The sequence below is a fragment of the Salvia splendens genome, chromosome 10 (genome assembly GCF_004379255.2).
Source record: "Salvia splendens isolate huo1 chromosome 10, SspV2, whole genome shotgun sequence".
NCBI lineage: Eukaryota > Viridiplantae > Streptophyta > Magnoliopsida > Lamiales > Lamiaceae > Salvia > Salvia splendens.
Genome location: NC_056041.1, coordinates 25,486,540 through 25,502,863, shown reverse-complemented (window position 1 = coordinate 25,502,863; position 16,324 = coordinate 25,486,540). Strand labels below are relative to the sequence as shown.

At 33.8% G+C, this 16,324-nt stretch overlaps 2 long non-coding RNA genes across 5 annotated transcripts; both read right to left on the bottom strand.

The window, feature by feature from the left end:
• Positions 1–2,066: 2,066 nt before the first annotated feature.
• Positions 2,067–7,488, bottom strand: LOC121750176. The gene is made up of 10 exons (XR_006039829.1): positions 7,466–7,488; positions 6,173–6,346; positions 5,301–5,401; positions 4,707–4,769; positions 4,017–4,117; positions 3,806–3,887; positions 3,488–3,712; positions 2,735–2,820; positions 2,354–2,448; positions 2,067–2,265 (listed from the first exon to the last, which is right to left on the bottom strand). It is a non-coding gene; the product is annotated as an uncharacterized LOC121750176 (long non-coding RNA).
• Positions 7,489–11,348: 3,860 nt separating this feature from the next.
• LOC121750175 lies at positions 11,349–15,515 on the bottom strand. 4 transcript variants are annotated; one of them, XR_006039828.1, is made up of 8 exons: positions 14,661–15,514; positions 14,008–14,107; positions 13,868–13,959; positions 13,681–13,779; positions 13,534–13,602; positions 13,219–13,282; positions 12,997–13,069; positions 11,349–12,769 (listed from the first exon to the last, which is right to left on the bottom strand). It is a non-coding gene; the product is annotated as an uncharacterized LOC121750175 (long non-coding RNA). The 4 variants fall into 4 exon arrangements; XR_006039827.1 differs by having other exon boundaries at positions 13,166–13,282; positions 13,868–14,107; positions 14,661–15,515; XR_006039826.1 differs by having other exon boundaries at positions 12,993–13,069; positions 13,868–14,107.
• Between the last annotated feature and the right edge of the window lie 809 nt (positions 15,516–16,324).

Sequence of the window (16,324 nt, the reverse complement as noted above, 5' to 3'; positions counted from 1 at the left end):
ACGAACACAAATACATTATTTATGTACCACACAATAAATGTAAATATAAAATATGCAATTTATAAATACGTGCCACACATACTATAAACATTAAACATAGTATTAATACACAAACACAATATAAATAAAATAGACTACACACTAAATGGACTACACATACTACACGCATTATATACAAAATACACACTAGTACATAGTATAGACAAAATACACAATACACATTATACATACTATACACAATACACATACTAAATACAAATATTCTGAACACACTACCCATACGCGGCACATACTACAAACATTACACACACTATAAATAAAATATACAAAACACTTGCACAACATACATACATACACACATAGCGCGCACACTACACATACATACATAAAATACACTATTTATACACTACCCAACAAATGCAAAAATAAAATACACAATTTACACATACGTGTTACATACTACAAATATTAAACACGGTATAAAAAAATACACAAACAGAATAAATAAAACACACACGCACACATAGCACATGCTCTACACACACACACATAGCACACACACTAAAAATACATACATAAATTACACTGTTTATATACTACACAACAAATGCATAAATAAATACACAATTTATACATACATGTTTCATACTACAAACATTAAACAAGTTATAGATAAATCACAAACGCAATAAATAAAACACACATGCACACACTATACACAAATAACCATACTACATAATATAAAAAAAAATTAACAAGCACTGTGCATTTTATACATACAATACATCATAGCACAAAGTACAAAGTATATACAACACTCAAATACGCACACTTTATACACATACATATTAAACAATCACTACACATACACGCTATACATAAAATAAATATAGAGAATACAAACATTATAAAAACACCACTCATACGCCGCACATATTTATATACACTATACAACAATTATACATATAAAATACACAATTTATACATACATACCACATACTATAAACATTAAACATAGTATAAATAAAATACACAAACACAATATATATATAAAATACACAAACACTAAATGGACGATAAAACACACACAAATAAATAAAATACACTACACACTTGAACTTCACATACCACACGCATTATACACAAAATACACACTAGTACACAATTTACAAAATAAACTCACTAAACACAGTACACAAGAAAATAACACACTTTACACACAATATATAGACAAAATACACTTTTTATACACTATACAATGCACACATAAAAACACAATTTATACCAATGTCACACATACTACAAACATTAACCACGGTATAAATAAAATACACAAAGACAATATAAATAAAACACACATACACGCTACATCTACATAAAATGAACATACCACGCATTAAAAAAATAACACACTTCATACACATTGCGTACTATATACGTACTATATAATAACACAAAGTTCAAATTGCACATAAAGTATATACACCACGCACAATATACATACAACGCACATGCTGCTTACTACACATAAAAACACACACTATGCAACATACATTCTATACAGACCATACACACGCAAGACATTATAGACATAATTCATACACTATACACAAAATTCATGCACTGCACACACACATATAAATAAAATACATGCGTTGCAAACATAGATGCACACTACATAAATTGTACATAATACTAAAACTATACACAAAATATACACTCATACACAATAAACAAACTGAACACGCTAATAGAAAATAACACACAAAACATACTCAATGTACACTATACACGCAATATACATGCACTGCACACACAATTCACACAAAGTATACATACACTACACAAAGTATTCCTAAACATACTATACAGCACATAAAATTCACACACTATACACAAAATACACTACACGTAAAATTCACACACTATAATCAAAATACACATAGTGTCCTCACACAACAAAACACACTACACTACATACACTATACACAAAATACACACATTGCTTGCACTGCACAAATACACACACTTTACAGATACATACAACAAAAAACATTACACACTACACACTACACAAAATACATACAGAAAATACAAACACTATAAACACACTTCATGATGAATGACAGATAATTTGAAGCATCTGAGACGACATCTGCCAAGAGCTTTGTATTAAGCTCCAGTTGCCCCTTCCGGTAACTTGCCTTGGAGGGAGTATTTATCTGTCTTGAATCTATACCAAGCTTTTTTCAGCAATGCAAGAACCTATACAAAACAGATGACCATGATAGCACCAAGTAAGACAAAATTAATAAAATGAGAACTGTTCATATGTATTGCAGGCAAGGGTTACCTCGAGCTAACAGACTTTGCCATATCTTGAGTTGTTGTGTTGCTGGCCAACTCATCCAGGTATGATACACTTTCAGCTTCACACAGTTGCAAAAGCTGCAATAGTAAAAATCACACTTACTTTAAAGAATTAAGGGTCTGTTCATACAACCACACCAAGAACAAGTACAAGACATTACTAATAAGTAGTTAAAAATCACAATAAAAAGTTGGAAAATAATTCGGTTTATTTTCAGAGCACAAAACTTGTTTTTTTTAATGTAATTGTAACAATAGATCTAAAGGGTCTGGGAAATCTTTTTCTAGTATAATTGCAATTAACATTTATCTCTCTACAGTTATGACAAAAACTGCATGATGCTTTGATTTTAGAAACCAATACCTCAAGTCCAACAGAGTGTGCCATATCCTGAGTTGCTCCACCTCATCCAGGTATGATACACTTTCAGCTTCACAGAGTTGCAAAAGCTGCAGCAGAAAAATTCACTTACTTTAAAGAATTAAGGGTCTGTTCTTACAACACCACCAAGCACAAGTACAAGCACATAAAAATTTTAAGGTGTGCTAACTTTACCAACAGTTGTAAGATTTAAAGACATATATCAACTTATATTAATTGTAAAGTGCACTCACAATAGATAAAGCATTAGATTTTAGGTGGGAGATAGCAACCATGTATGAGGAAATATTTTCATAGACGATAACTCTAAGTTTATAACGGCCTGAACCAGAATCAGAACTCCTCCATTGCACCACTCGTCCTTAATTAATAAATATGTCACAGGGAAGAAAACAAATAATAAAGAAACAAAAGGGGAAAGGAAAACGAGAAAGTAACCGGGAAGAATTAAGAAAGAAATCAGAAGTGTGAGATTGTAGTTAACTAGTGGGATAAAGTTAAATGTGCTATTAATAGAACTTGTAATTGCTAACTCGTAACAAGGAAGAAAATCCTCATAGTAAAAGCATGGGAAAACCAAAAGGATCAAAATAAAGTGAAAACAGGGACTTAAAATTTATAAGACAGCTACATCCAATCACCTCTATGGTAGTTTCTCTTCTCATAGTTGTAAAACCAGTCCCAATGTAATGTAATCCATAAAGCGCACAGTGAGAGAGAGTAGCACAGTTAAACCTGATAATTTAGTTGCTGAGGTTGATCTAGAAGACCGTAGTAAATCCGATGAGGTTGATTGTATTGACAGCAAAGCACCACTGAGTGACTGCATTGTAGGTTTCATGTAATCAGGAGTGAACTCAGAGAACTTGGTGGTCTCTGTTGCAGCGGGATCGAAGAGGGAATTGCTAATCGAGAAAATATGATGTTGGGTCCGATCAGAGAAAATGGTGGGCGTGCAATCTGAAACCAAAAGGACAAAATGTTATTAGTTGTTAAATATTACTATAAAGCAGCATACCCTGATTGAAATGGAAAATTACTAAATCATTTAACCTGGGGAACAAAGCAATGAAGGTTTGCAATCACTTTAATCAACAACGACGTTCTCTGATGAGCATAAGATGAATGAGGTACACTGCATGGGGTGAATTCAAATTTATATGTCTATATACATTGACGACTTAAGGTGTTTAAGACCCATGCAATAGTTGTAACTGACTAATTTGGTGAAATAAGAATTAATGAGGATGCAGATAATACATACTTTAATGGTGCATCCTCATCACAAACTAGAACGTTAGACGAGCACTAGCCAGATACAAACTCTCCATGAGGGAGTAGAGAGATTGCTGCTAAAGCTTCTTTCTGAAGGAACACAGTTGTAGGGTCAGAACAAAAAATGCATGATTTCCTTGAGAAAAGATTATAACAATTGATGAATCAAAATAATTGATGTGTATAGTATAGCATACCAATTTCCATTTACTCTTGAGACATAAAACGTCAAATAAAACAAATAACTGACCATCATACATTGACAAATAGCTTAAACTCTTCTTACTAGTCATTTGTCTCTTTGCAATGACAAAAACCAAATGAGGAAATGAAGTCACTTGAACAGTTCGTGGTAGTTTTTCAATTAGACGATCAAAATGACAAAAATATGCTGGTAAACTTACAAACTCATTCTATGTGCTAAGTGACTTGTGAACATAGCAACTACAGTTTAGGAAGCCCTCTTTATTCCATTTCACAAAATACCATTAAAAAAAATTAGTTGGTTAGGTTTAAGTTCAGAAATTTGCCACTAGATCCACAAGCACACACATACTTGCAAATAACATGCAAAATACAAATAAGATAGTCCCCAGACTACATAGTACAAACATTTAAGATAAGATAAGCATTGAGGTGATCATCAAGTCTAAGTTATTGCAGGTGCTCAAACTCTTACCTTTTCATTTGAAAGTAACTTTCATAAAATTAGCATCCATTTGTTAAAACAAGCAATTTTATCCTGTAAAAACAGATATTAAGATGCCAAGATTTGACAAGCAATGGGGTTTATATATCAAAGAAACACTAATATAGCACATATTTGTACAGGCATATGAGACAGAAAAATAGGATACTATGTATATATTATTTATAAAGCAGTAAGACAGCAAACAGTGGATTAGAAAAAGTAGAAAAACGTCAGGCACGGTATAACTCACAAAAATATAATATATTTAACAGGTTAATTTTAAATCTGCAAAATGTAGCAAAGAATGAATTAAATAAGTAGAAAAATATAGGTGCAACAACCAAGAAGCAGAAGATCAAGCAAAGCAAGCTCAAAAATCAATAAATAGACTTGTGCCTTCAATTTTCCACCCTTTCCACCCGTTCCTTTTATGTTAAGAATGCAGTCGTCCCCTACCACCCTCGACCTTCGGATCGACTAAGTACTTTCTAGTCTATTTATGCACTAGGAACTATCACGGAAAACACCTTAGTTGCACAAGAGATAACATTTGCAAGAATGAATCTAAATGCTTAGAGAGACCTTCAAATCGACTACAAGTAACAGTAGAATATGCTGAATTATCTCAGTAGCCTCAAAGCAGCATGATTGCTGTGTAATATGACTCAAATGGAAAGTTTTTCCTGCATACAACCAAGAAAAGGGTTACAGGTTTAGTGCAACATGTAGAAGAATTCCAAGGAGATCAAAATAATTAACTGTTGTATGCCACACCTTCCCCCCGTTTCTTATAATTTAAAAACTCAGTCGCCACCTACCACCCCCGACTTTCAGATCGACTAAGTACATTCTACTCTATTTATGCACTAGGAACTATCACAGAAAACACCTTAGTTGCACAAGAGATAACATTTGAAAGAATGAAACTAAATGCTTAGAGAGGCCTTCAAATAGAATGAATCTAAATGCTTAGAGAGGCCTTCAAATCGACTAAGAGTGACACGAGAATATGCTAAATTATATCAGTAGCTTCAAACGCAACAGAATTGGCACACAGCTCAGTAATCTAAATCAAACAGAAATTCTTTCCTGCATACAGCCAAGAAAAGGGTTACAGGTTCAGTGCAACAGGCAGAAGAATTCCAAGGACACAAAAATAATAAACTGTTGTATGTATTCCACTTCCTACAACTAAACAAAAAATTATACCTAAATGTATGTACAAAGAAGAGAATAATAACCACACATCCTGGTATCGTGAAGATATCGTGTTTTTCAGAATTAGACAAAAGACCAACTCCAATTTTATCGTGTATCGACAAGTGTGAGCATCAGAAAGATTTTGCAGTAGTTCTTCAGCTTTAGTATGAATGACACACTTAATATCGAACTAAAGTTAGGTTTAATAAATATATGTTTGACTATTGAAGCAAATATTGGTTGCAGCTTTATACCCTTCAACTCGCTGGAATAAATATTGAGGTGGTCAAAACTAAACTGGATCAGTAATACTCAATGAGACTAGGGACAAACTTCCCAATCTGCAAGCTTCCTCAAAGCATCTAAATCAGCTCGTAAAGCAATACCCAGCATAAGGTGAGTCGCACGTTGATGCTTAATGACTGATCCTGGAAAAGAAGCATTCACAAAGGATAAACATTATAGGCAAGCTAAAAATTGTAGAACGGGGTAACATTACAACTAACATAGTTAGTTTGAACAGTATTTTACTACACTATTTATATGGGATCATGTTCACTCAGTAAAACAGAATTTGTGGCATCAATCATAATCATCAAACGGACATGTAAATATAACAAACTCAAACATAGTAAACTATGTATAAAACTACCTAACTGGCATATAAGAGATATTAAGTCAATAAAAACTGTTCAGGCACTTAACCAAACAGATCAATTCAACAGAAAAAATAATGCCATCAAATATATAGAAAACGGAGTAGTCTAGATTCCATAAATTGTAACTAAAATATGAGAAAGATCGGTTACCCTGCCACAGTAGTGGAAACACTAACCTCATAGAAAGTATCTTACTTGACACTAATTGAATGCTCAACTAGCTTCCAAGGCACATGATTTCTTTTTTAGATGCTAGTGAAGCAAATCGAATACCAAAGTAAGAACTAAAAACAAAATATGTCTAGTAAGTACTTGGGAAAGAGCTTGTAAAAACATATATTAAGATGACAGGATTTGACAATCAATGGGGTTTATATATCAAAGAAACACTAATATAGCACATGTATGTACAAGCATAAGAGACAAAGAAAAATAGGATACTATGTATGTATTAATTATAAAGTAGTAAGATAGCAAATAGTGGATTAGAAAAAGTAGAAAAATGTTAGGCACAATATAAATAATTAATTAAGATAGCGCGCACATATATATATATATAACATATTAATTATAAAGCTGCAAAATGCAGCAAAGAATGAATCAAATAAGCAGAAAAATATAAGCGCACCAACCAAGAAACAGAAGATCAAGCAAAGCAAGATCAAAAATCAATAAGTAGACATGTGCCTTCATTTTTCCACCCTTTCCCCCCGCTTCTTTTAAGTTAAGAACACAGTCGCCCCCTACTACCCTCGACCTTCAATCGACTAAGTACTTTCTAGTCTATTTATGTACTAGGAACTATCATGGGAAAAAACTTAGTTCCACAAGAGATAACATTTGCAAGAATGAATCTAAATGCTTAGAGAGGCCTTCAAATCGACTAACAGTAACACGAGAATATGCTGAATTATCTCTGTAGCCTCAAACGCAGCATGATTGCTCTGTAATATGACTCAAACAGAAAGTCTTTACTGCATACACAGTCAAGAAAAGAGGGTTACAGGTTTAGTGCAACTTGTAGAAGAATTCCAAGGTGACAAAAATAATAAACTGTTATGTGTATTCCACATCCTACAACTAAACAAAAAATGATCTAAATGTATGTACAAAGAAGAGAATAACTAACCACACATCCTGGTATCGTGAAGATATCGTGTTATTCAGAATTAGACAAAGAAGTCCAACCCCAATTTTATCAGGTATCCACATGTTTAGAGAATCAGAAAGATTTTGCAGTAGTTCTACATTAATGGCTTAAGTATGAAATGACACACTAAATATCGAACTAAAGTTAGGTTTATAAAAATTAATGGTTGAATATTGAATCAAATATTGGTTGCAGCTTTATACCCTTCAGCTCCCTGGAATAAATAGTAAGGTGGTCAAAATTGACCTGGAGCAGTAGTATGCTACCCTCCATTCCATCCATTGTATAATAACAAGTTAAATTACCCACACACATCAAATACCCCGCAAACAGAAGTCTTGCTCGCCCTCAAGCAAGTTAGACAAATAAGCACATTCACAAGACCCAGGATTTGACGACTACAATAAAAGCTAGGATTTCCCACCTGCTGGAAACCTGGTACCTTCTCGCGTACCAAAATGTTGCAAACAAACCTCTACCATTGTATCTTTATCAGAATAAAAAACATAGTGCTCTGCCAATTTAGATCATCTTCGAAACATTCCAACATTCAATTTTGATTGATAGATTAAATTTTTTTCTTTAAATATATACTACCATCTTTCCTGTCATCTTAACAAGATCAGTCTTACCTTCCTACCTTCCTTTTCTGGTATTAAAATTCTTTTTTATTAAGTGTATTCCCTACAAAACAGTGTGAATCATTTGCATATCATATAAGACCCCGAGCAAATTAAGTGTTATTTAAACATGGTTTTTAACATGATTTTCAAATCTTAAGCGAAAGGAAGGAAAAGTTTAATATCATAGAAAAAAGAGAGTTTCTTTTGTTTCTTTTATCATCACTATAAAAGGTAAGTACTACATCACAAGAAAAGTTACATAAGATGATCTCTTACAAAAACAGTGTGAATTATTTGCAAATCATATAAGACCCCGAGTAAGAAGATTGTCAGTCTTAGATTTTCCGAAACAGGCAGGCAGTACTTTAAAAAGTACAGAATGCAATCATGCACATAATGAATAACTATGGTGAGTTAAGCAAGTTTATTAAAGAAAAAATAAAGTGCAGCTTTAAGAAGCAGCATTGTGACCATCTGCTAGAATGTTTCATTATCTAAATTGCAATATAAGAAATATAGGACATGAAGAAATAATCAATGCCCGATTTCAGCATGGAAGGAAGGCATATATTCAAATTACCTCAGCAGTTGTACATCATCTACATTCAAAAATCCTGGAACTAAAGACTCTACATGATAAAACAGTGAACCTACATGCTTACTAATCATTTGTATCTCTTTGCAAGGACTAAAACCAAATGAGGAAATGAAGTCACTTGAACAGTTCGTGGTAGTTTTTCAATTAGACGATCAAAATGACAAAAATATGCTGGTAAACTTACAAACTCATTCTATGTGCTAAGTGACTTGTGAACATAGCAACTACAGTTTAGGAAGCCCTCTTTATTCCATTTCACAAAATACCATTAAAAAAAATTAGTTGGTTAGGTTTAAGTTCAGAAATTTGCCACTAGATCCCACAAGCACACACATACTTGCAAATAACATGCAAAATACAAATAAGATTGTCCCCAGACTACATAGTACAAACATTTAAGATAAGAATGGAGGTGATCATCAAGTCTACGTTATTGCAGGTGCTCAAACTCTTACCTTTTCATTTGTAAGTAACTTTCATAAAATTAGCATCCATTTGTCAAAACAAGCAATTTTATCCTGTAAAAACAGATATTAAGATGCCAAGATTTGACAACCAATGGGGGTTTATATATCAAAGAAACACTAATATAGCACATATTTGTACAGGCATATGAGACAGAAAAATAGGATACTATGTATATATTATTTATAAAGCAGTAAGACAGCAAACAGTGGATTAGAAAAAGTAGAAAAAACGTCAGGCACGGTATAACTCACAAAAATATGGAGTAATATATTTAACAGGTTAATTTTAAATCTGCAAAATGTAGTAAAGAATGAATTAAATAAGTAGAAAAATATAGGTGCAACAACCAAGAAGCAGAAGATCAAGCAAAGCAAGCTCAAAAATCAATAAATAGACTTGTGCCTTCAATTTTCCACCCTTTCCACCCGTTCCTTTTATGTTAAGAACTCAGTCGCCCCCTACCACCCTCGACCTTCGGATCGACTAAGTACTTTCTAGTCTATTTATGCACTAGGAAATATCACGGAAAACACCTTAGTTGCACAAGAGATAACATTTGCAAGAATGAATCTAAATGCTTAGAGAGGCTTTCAAATCGACTACAAGTAACAGTAGAATATGTTGAATTATCTCAGTAGCCTCAAAGCAGCATGATTGCTCTGTAATCTGACTCTAATGGAAAGTTTTTCCTGCATACAACCAAGAAAAGGGTTACAGGTTTAGTGCAACATGTAGAAGAATTCCAAGGAGATCAAAATAATAAACTGTTGTATGTATTCCGCTTCCTACAACTAAACAAAAAATTATATGTAAATATATGTACAAAGAAGAGAATAACTAACCATACATCCAGGCATAGTGAATATATCATGTTCTTCAGTATTAGACAAAGCAAGTCCAACCCTAATTGTATCAGGTACCGACAAGATTTTGCAGTAGTTCTTCATTGATGGCTTTAGTATGAAATGACACACTAAATATCGAACTAAAGTTAGGTTTATAAAAATAAATGGTTGAATATTGAAGCAAATATTGGTTGCAGCTTTATACCCTTCAACTCACTGGAATAAGTAGTGAGGTGGTCAAAATTGAACTGGAGCAGTAGTACGCTACCCTCCATTCCATCCATTGTATAATAAAAAGTTAAACAATTACACACACACATCAAATACCCCCAAACATAAGTCTTGCTCGCCCTCAATCAAGTTAGACAATTAGGCACATTTACAAGACATTAGATAATCCTCTACTTCAAGTCACGTCAAATCACACGAATCATTTAGAGAAATTAGGTTGACCCCGAATTCACTCTCGGGTAAGACTTTAGAACAAGAATTGTACACGAACTAATTCCCTAAGAGCTAGGCATCCCAATGCTTCAATGTAAGTTCGATTTATGTCTTGGGAGTCTCAAACCATCGTCACTAATTCATAAAGAGAATTTCTTCCGGCTATTCTTTATTTTAAGCACATAAGATCTTTCTCCCAAACTCAAGCGAAATTCATCGCTCACAAGTCAATATGATGCATAAATCAAAAGGTCTTATTCATTTGGATGTAATGGGGCTTATGGTAAAGGTGTGATCATATTTGGTTAAGTAGCTTATCACATTCTTAAAATACTAGCACATCTATCAAGGAATCCTTCACAACATCCTTCACATCTCACTCAATGCGTGCAAAATTCTACTCAATGCGTGCAAAATTCTGACAACTCAACACCCCAAACTTGAGATTTTTCTACCATATAAGCAAAGTCATCTTATTCTTTTGAGCATATTTCTGTTTTTTGCTCGATTTTTTTTTCTAGCCTTGGCTTTTTTTTTACACATGAAAGGCTGCCTTTTTATTTTATTTTTTTTACTAGCCTTGGCTTTTTTTTACACATGCAAGGCTGCCTTTTTATTTTATTTTTTTTCTAGCCTTGGCTTTTCTTACACATGAAAGGCTGCCTTTTTTTTTCTTGCCTTGGCTTTTTTTTACACATTAAAGGCTGCCTTTTTATTTGATTTTTCTTTGAAGACACAACTTTTTTCACTTTCTATCTCAATATGAATGAATACCACCTCATGAATGTTCCAGGACTTCCATCTTTTACTTGCCACCATAAATACCCTCCCAAGAATGTGCTAGCATTTTAATTTTAGTGACTAGGGTAGAAAATATAGGCTAACAAATGGATATAATAACTAGGCTAATATAGTGACTTCAAAATTTTCAGCAAAGAAATTAGGCTTTTGGGGCTCAAACGGGCTCACTAGGGGTTTATGTAGGGTTAGGCATGTGATAATTTGGATATGAGGCTTTTTTTCCTATTGCCTAAATCATTTTTATGCACCAATATCAACAAGATTGCAACTCATAAAGCTCTCATTCAGTCGATCGGCCCTATGGCTTTTTCAATTAATTTTTCAAAACCGGAATAGTTCTCTCTCCTTAGCTCAAGAAATCGGGCACCAAAGAACACTCTTGTCACTTTATCTGAAGCACGGGAAACCTAGTTCTCCAGAAGTTAGTAAGCAACAACAAGTTTACAAACCAACCCTTGAGAGAAATGAAGTCTACACTAATAACCCATAAAAAAGTGGTGAAAGTAGTGACAATCAATAGAGAGAAAATCTTGCATGCATGCACAAATAGCAAGTGGTGAAACTTTGTCCATCGAAGCATTTCATCCTCAGTACAGAGTAGCATAGTACTAGGGCAATTTTTGGATATTTATGAAGCTAATATCCGTTGTTTATCAATTGGTGATGTGTATGAAATCATTAAAAACTAGGGAGATGCACATATTAGAGACCCATTGCGGACAACCTCTCGGAAATTTACTCTTAATCATAACATGTCAATAAAAAAAACATTTAAATTCTCTATAAAATCAACATCAATCACAAAAAAAACATTTAAATTCTCTATAAAATCAACATATCAGGCATGTATAAGAATAAATAGCAGTTAGGCACTCATGTATAAGTAGGAAACATCACAAGTTGAATATATTATACGAGTTTGAATGACACCCGAAAAAGATGAGAAGTAGAGTTACCAGAATCCTCAAAGACCAAGATTTGATGACTACAATAAAAGCTCGGATTTCCTACCGGCTGGAAACCTGGTACCTTCTCACATACTAAAATGCTGAAAGCAAACCTCTACCAGTATATCTTTATCAGAACAAAAAACATAATACTCTGTCAATTTAGATCATCTTCGAAACTTTCCAACATTCAATTTTGATTGATCGATTAAATTGTTTTCTTTAAATATATACTGCCATCTTCCCTCTCATCTTTACAAGATCAGCCTTACCTTCCTTTTGTGGCCTTAAAATTCCTTTTTATGAAGCTTATTCCCTACAAAACAGTGTGAATCATTTGCATATCATGTAAGACCCCGAGCAAAATAAGTGTTATTTAAACGTGGTTTGTATTAACATGATTTTCAAATCTTAAGCGAAAGGAAGGAAACGTTTTATATCATAGAAAAAAGAGAATTTCTTTCGTTTTCTTTTATCATCACGAGAGAAAATAAGTACTACATCACAACATGAGATGATCTCTTACAAAAAAAATGTACCTACTCTTTTTTTCATCAGGGCCGGGAGTTCAATATAGGAAGCTAGTTGCTCCTGCAGTCCACCTGTTCCCAAGCTCCTGCAAGAAGAAACAAACTTCATTAAAATCTTATCAAGAAGAAAACATATATGATTATGATAAAAAAATATATAAAAAAAAACAGATGCACTTAACATTTTATGGAAAAAGATGAATGACATCCATAGGTTAAGCTAGAGAGGTTTTACATGGACTAAATGATCTTCCGATGCAGCACGAACGATTCGGCACTCAAACTAACTTACAAATAACCTACAAAGAAGATTGTCAATCGTAGATAGCCTTAAAATTACATAAAGTACAGAATGCACTCGTGCACATAATGAATAACTATGGTGAGTGAAGCAAGTTTATTAGAGAAAAAAAAGTGCAGCTAAAGAAGCAGCATTGTGATCATCTGCTAGAATGTTTCATTATCTAAATTGCAAAATAAGAAAGGTAGGACGTGAAGAAATAATCAATACCCGATTTAAGCATGGAAGGAAGGCATATATTCAAATTACCTCAGCAGTTGTACATCATCTTCATTCAAAAATCCTGGAACTAAGACTTTGCATGACTTAACAGTGAACCTACATGCAATTGAGTATTAGAATATAGACATGTACTACTACTTGATTAACCAAGGGAAGAGTTAGAAGCAGGCATACATAAGTCCTTGCTAACTGTGGACACTTTGTCATCTGACAGTTTCTAATAGTCCTTCTCTATGAACCAAATGAACATGTTGAGAAACAGATCCTTCTCATCTGGGATTGAAACAAATGTTATTAGTTGTTAAATATTACTATCAAGCAGCATACCCTGATTGAAACCAAAAATTACTGAATCATTTACCCTGGTATACATTAGGAACAAAGCAATGAAGGTTTGCAATCACTTTAATCAACAAAGACGTTCTCTGATGAGCATAAGATGAACATGGTACACTGCCAGGGGTGAATTCAAATTTAGACGAGCACCAGCCAGATACATACTCTAATGGTGCATCCTCTTCACAAACTAGAATGTTAGACGAGCACCAGCCAGATACAAACTCTCTAGAGGGAGTAGAAAGATTGTTGGTAAAGCTTCCCTCTGAAGGAACACATTTGTAGGGTCAGAAAAAAAATGCACGATTTCCTTGAGAAAAGATGATAACAATTGATGAATCAAAAGAATTGATGTGTATAGTATAGCATTCCAATTTCAATTTACTCTTGAGACATAAAACGTCAAATAAAACAAATAACTAACCATCATACATTGACAAATAGCTTAAACTCATTTGTATCTCTTTGCAATGACAAAAACCAAATGAGGAAATGAGTCTCTTCTATATTATTCTCTCTCTTAATTTACTTTCCCCCTTTAACTATTTATTACGATTTTTACAAAACATGTGCAAAAAACGAAAGGGGTCATCTTAACTGGACGGAGGGAGTAGTATATTCACAGTTAATGGTGTTCAAGTAATAAAACGCTGAAGCCTTGTAGTAGTATAGTCATAGCCATAGCGTACAAGACACTCTTCCAAACTAGAAAAATCCCTATATGTACCAACACAGAACAAACCACGATACTTCAATTCAATTTACAATTCAATTAGGGAGAAAGATGCGAAGAAAAAGGAGAAGGAGAAAAGACCCACGACGGAAGGGCGGAAGGCGACGGGTTCGCGTAGCTGGCGGCGGCCGACGCTGCCCACGAATCCGGACCAGCGACCTGCTGCAGGAGACGACGGCGTCTGATGATGGCGAGTAGCAGCCGCGGCGGGGACCAAACTCCGAGACACTCACGTCCTCGGCTTTCTTCTCCGGGCGAGCAGGCCAGCGGCGTGAAATCTGCGAGGGCTATGACTCTTGGTGTGGGGAAAACACGAGTCGATTCCGCCAATTGAGAGAGAAATAGGGGGATGGAGAGGGAGATAGAGGCACCGCTTTTTCATGTAGGGTTTCTAGGTAATTTTAAAGAGAAATTTCGCATAATCTGAGAGGAGGTGGAGGTCGGAGCAGGGTGAGTGAGAGAGAGAAGTTGCGGCGGTTATATGCTGGAGACGAGTTTCGCCGGAGATGAGAGTCTGGTTTTTGGGAGAAAGAGAGATGCATCCTAATTTGGGAATTGTGAGAATAGAGAGGGAAAGAGAGTGAAATTGAGAGAGGGAGAGAATCAGCGGCGGCCACCGCGACGGTGGTGGTGCCGATTTTCGCCGGAGAGATGATCGTTGGACTCTACAAAATAAGTTAGTAGATGGAGTATTTGAAAGGGGGGAGATGGATGGGAGAGCTACAGTTGTCAAATTTTAAAATAGATGAGAGTGGTACGGTACGCATTCATTAGATGGGATTTAAGTTTTTAGGATTTCAAAATAACATTTACATAGTTTTTTTTTTCCTTTGATAATTTCGTTTTTAATTACATAAAAGTTAGTTTAATAATGTTTGTATTCCATTTTTTTCAAATATATCAAAAAACTAATCTAAATTGAAATTAGAAATTATATATAGAATTGCAACTGAAATTATATAACAGAATTAGGAGACCCGATCTTTTATTTCTTAAATATATATTTCACTATGAATTTAAATTGATTAGGAACTAATTAATTTCTCAAATAAAATAGTTAATTTTTTATTTAATTATAAATTTAATTTGGATACAAAACTTTGGATGATAATTAAATATTCAAATAAGTCCATATTTAGATTAACAATAGATTTTTTTTAATCTTTTGCTGTTATTTTAATTTATTAATTTTTATTTCAATTATCACTTTTATAAAGTTTTATCAATGGAAGGATACGATATAAAAAAGCTAATTTACTTCATTGTGGTGTGCCTGAAAGAGGAAGAAGGAAGAAGATGAATCGAGAAATAAAAGTGATAATTTACTTTTTTTTAAATTAATAATTTTTATTTTGAAATAATTAAATATTTTAATTAAAATGCTTAAATGACGGCTAAACAGCCGTTCACCGTTTGTTTTCACGGCGCCGTCCATTTTTGACTAATTCTAGCGTGATTTCAAATGTGTAGGATGCAATAATTCAAAACGTAATGTCTAGGACCAAAATCATAAAAACGGCATATGTTTATGACCACTTTTGATCTTTACTCTTTTAAATATTGGATGGCTTATAATACTCAGTAAATACAAATTAATTAATAGAAAAATATGTATCATGACATCTTCAACCTGGAGTTACATGGTGTAGATGTTTCCCACATGAGTTTTATCTCGCTTTTGAATTGGAAGATATTCTCAAATTGGCAAGGCGTGGAAGAAGTATTGTCACTCGAAGAAAATAAGGTACA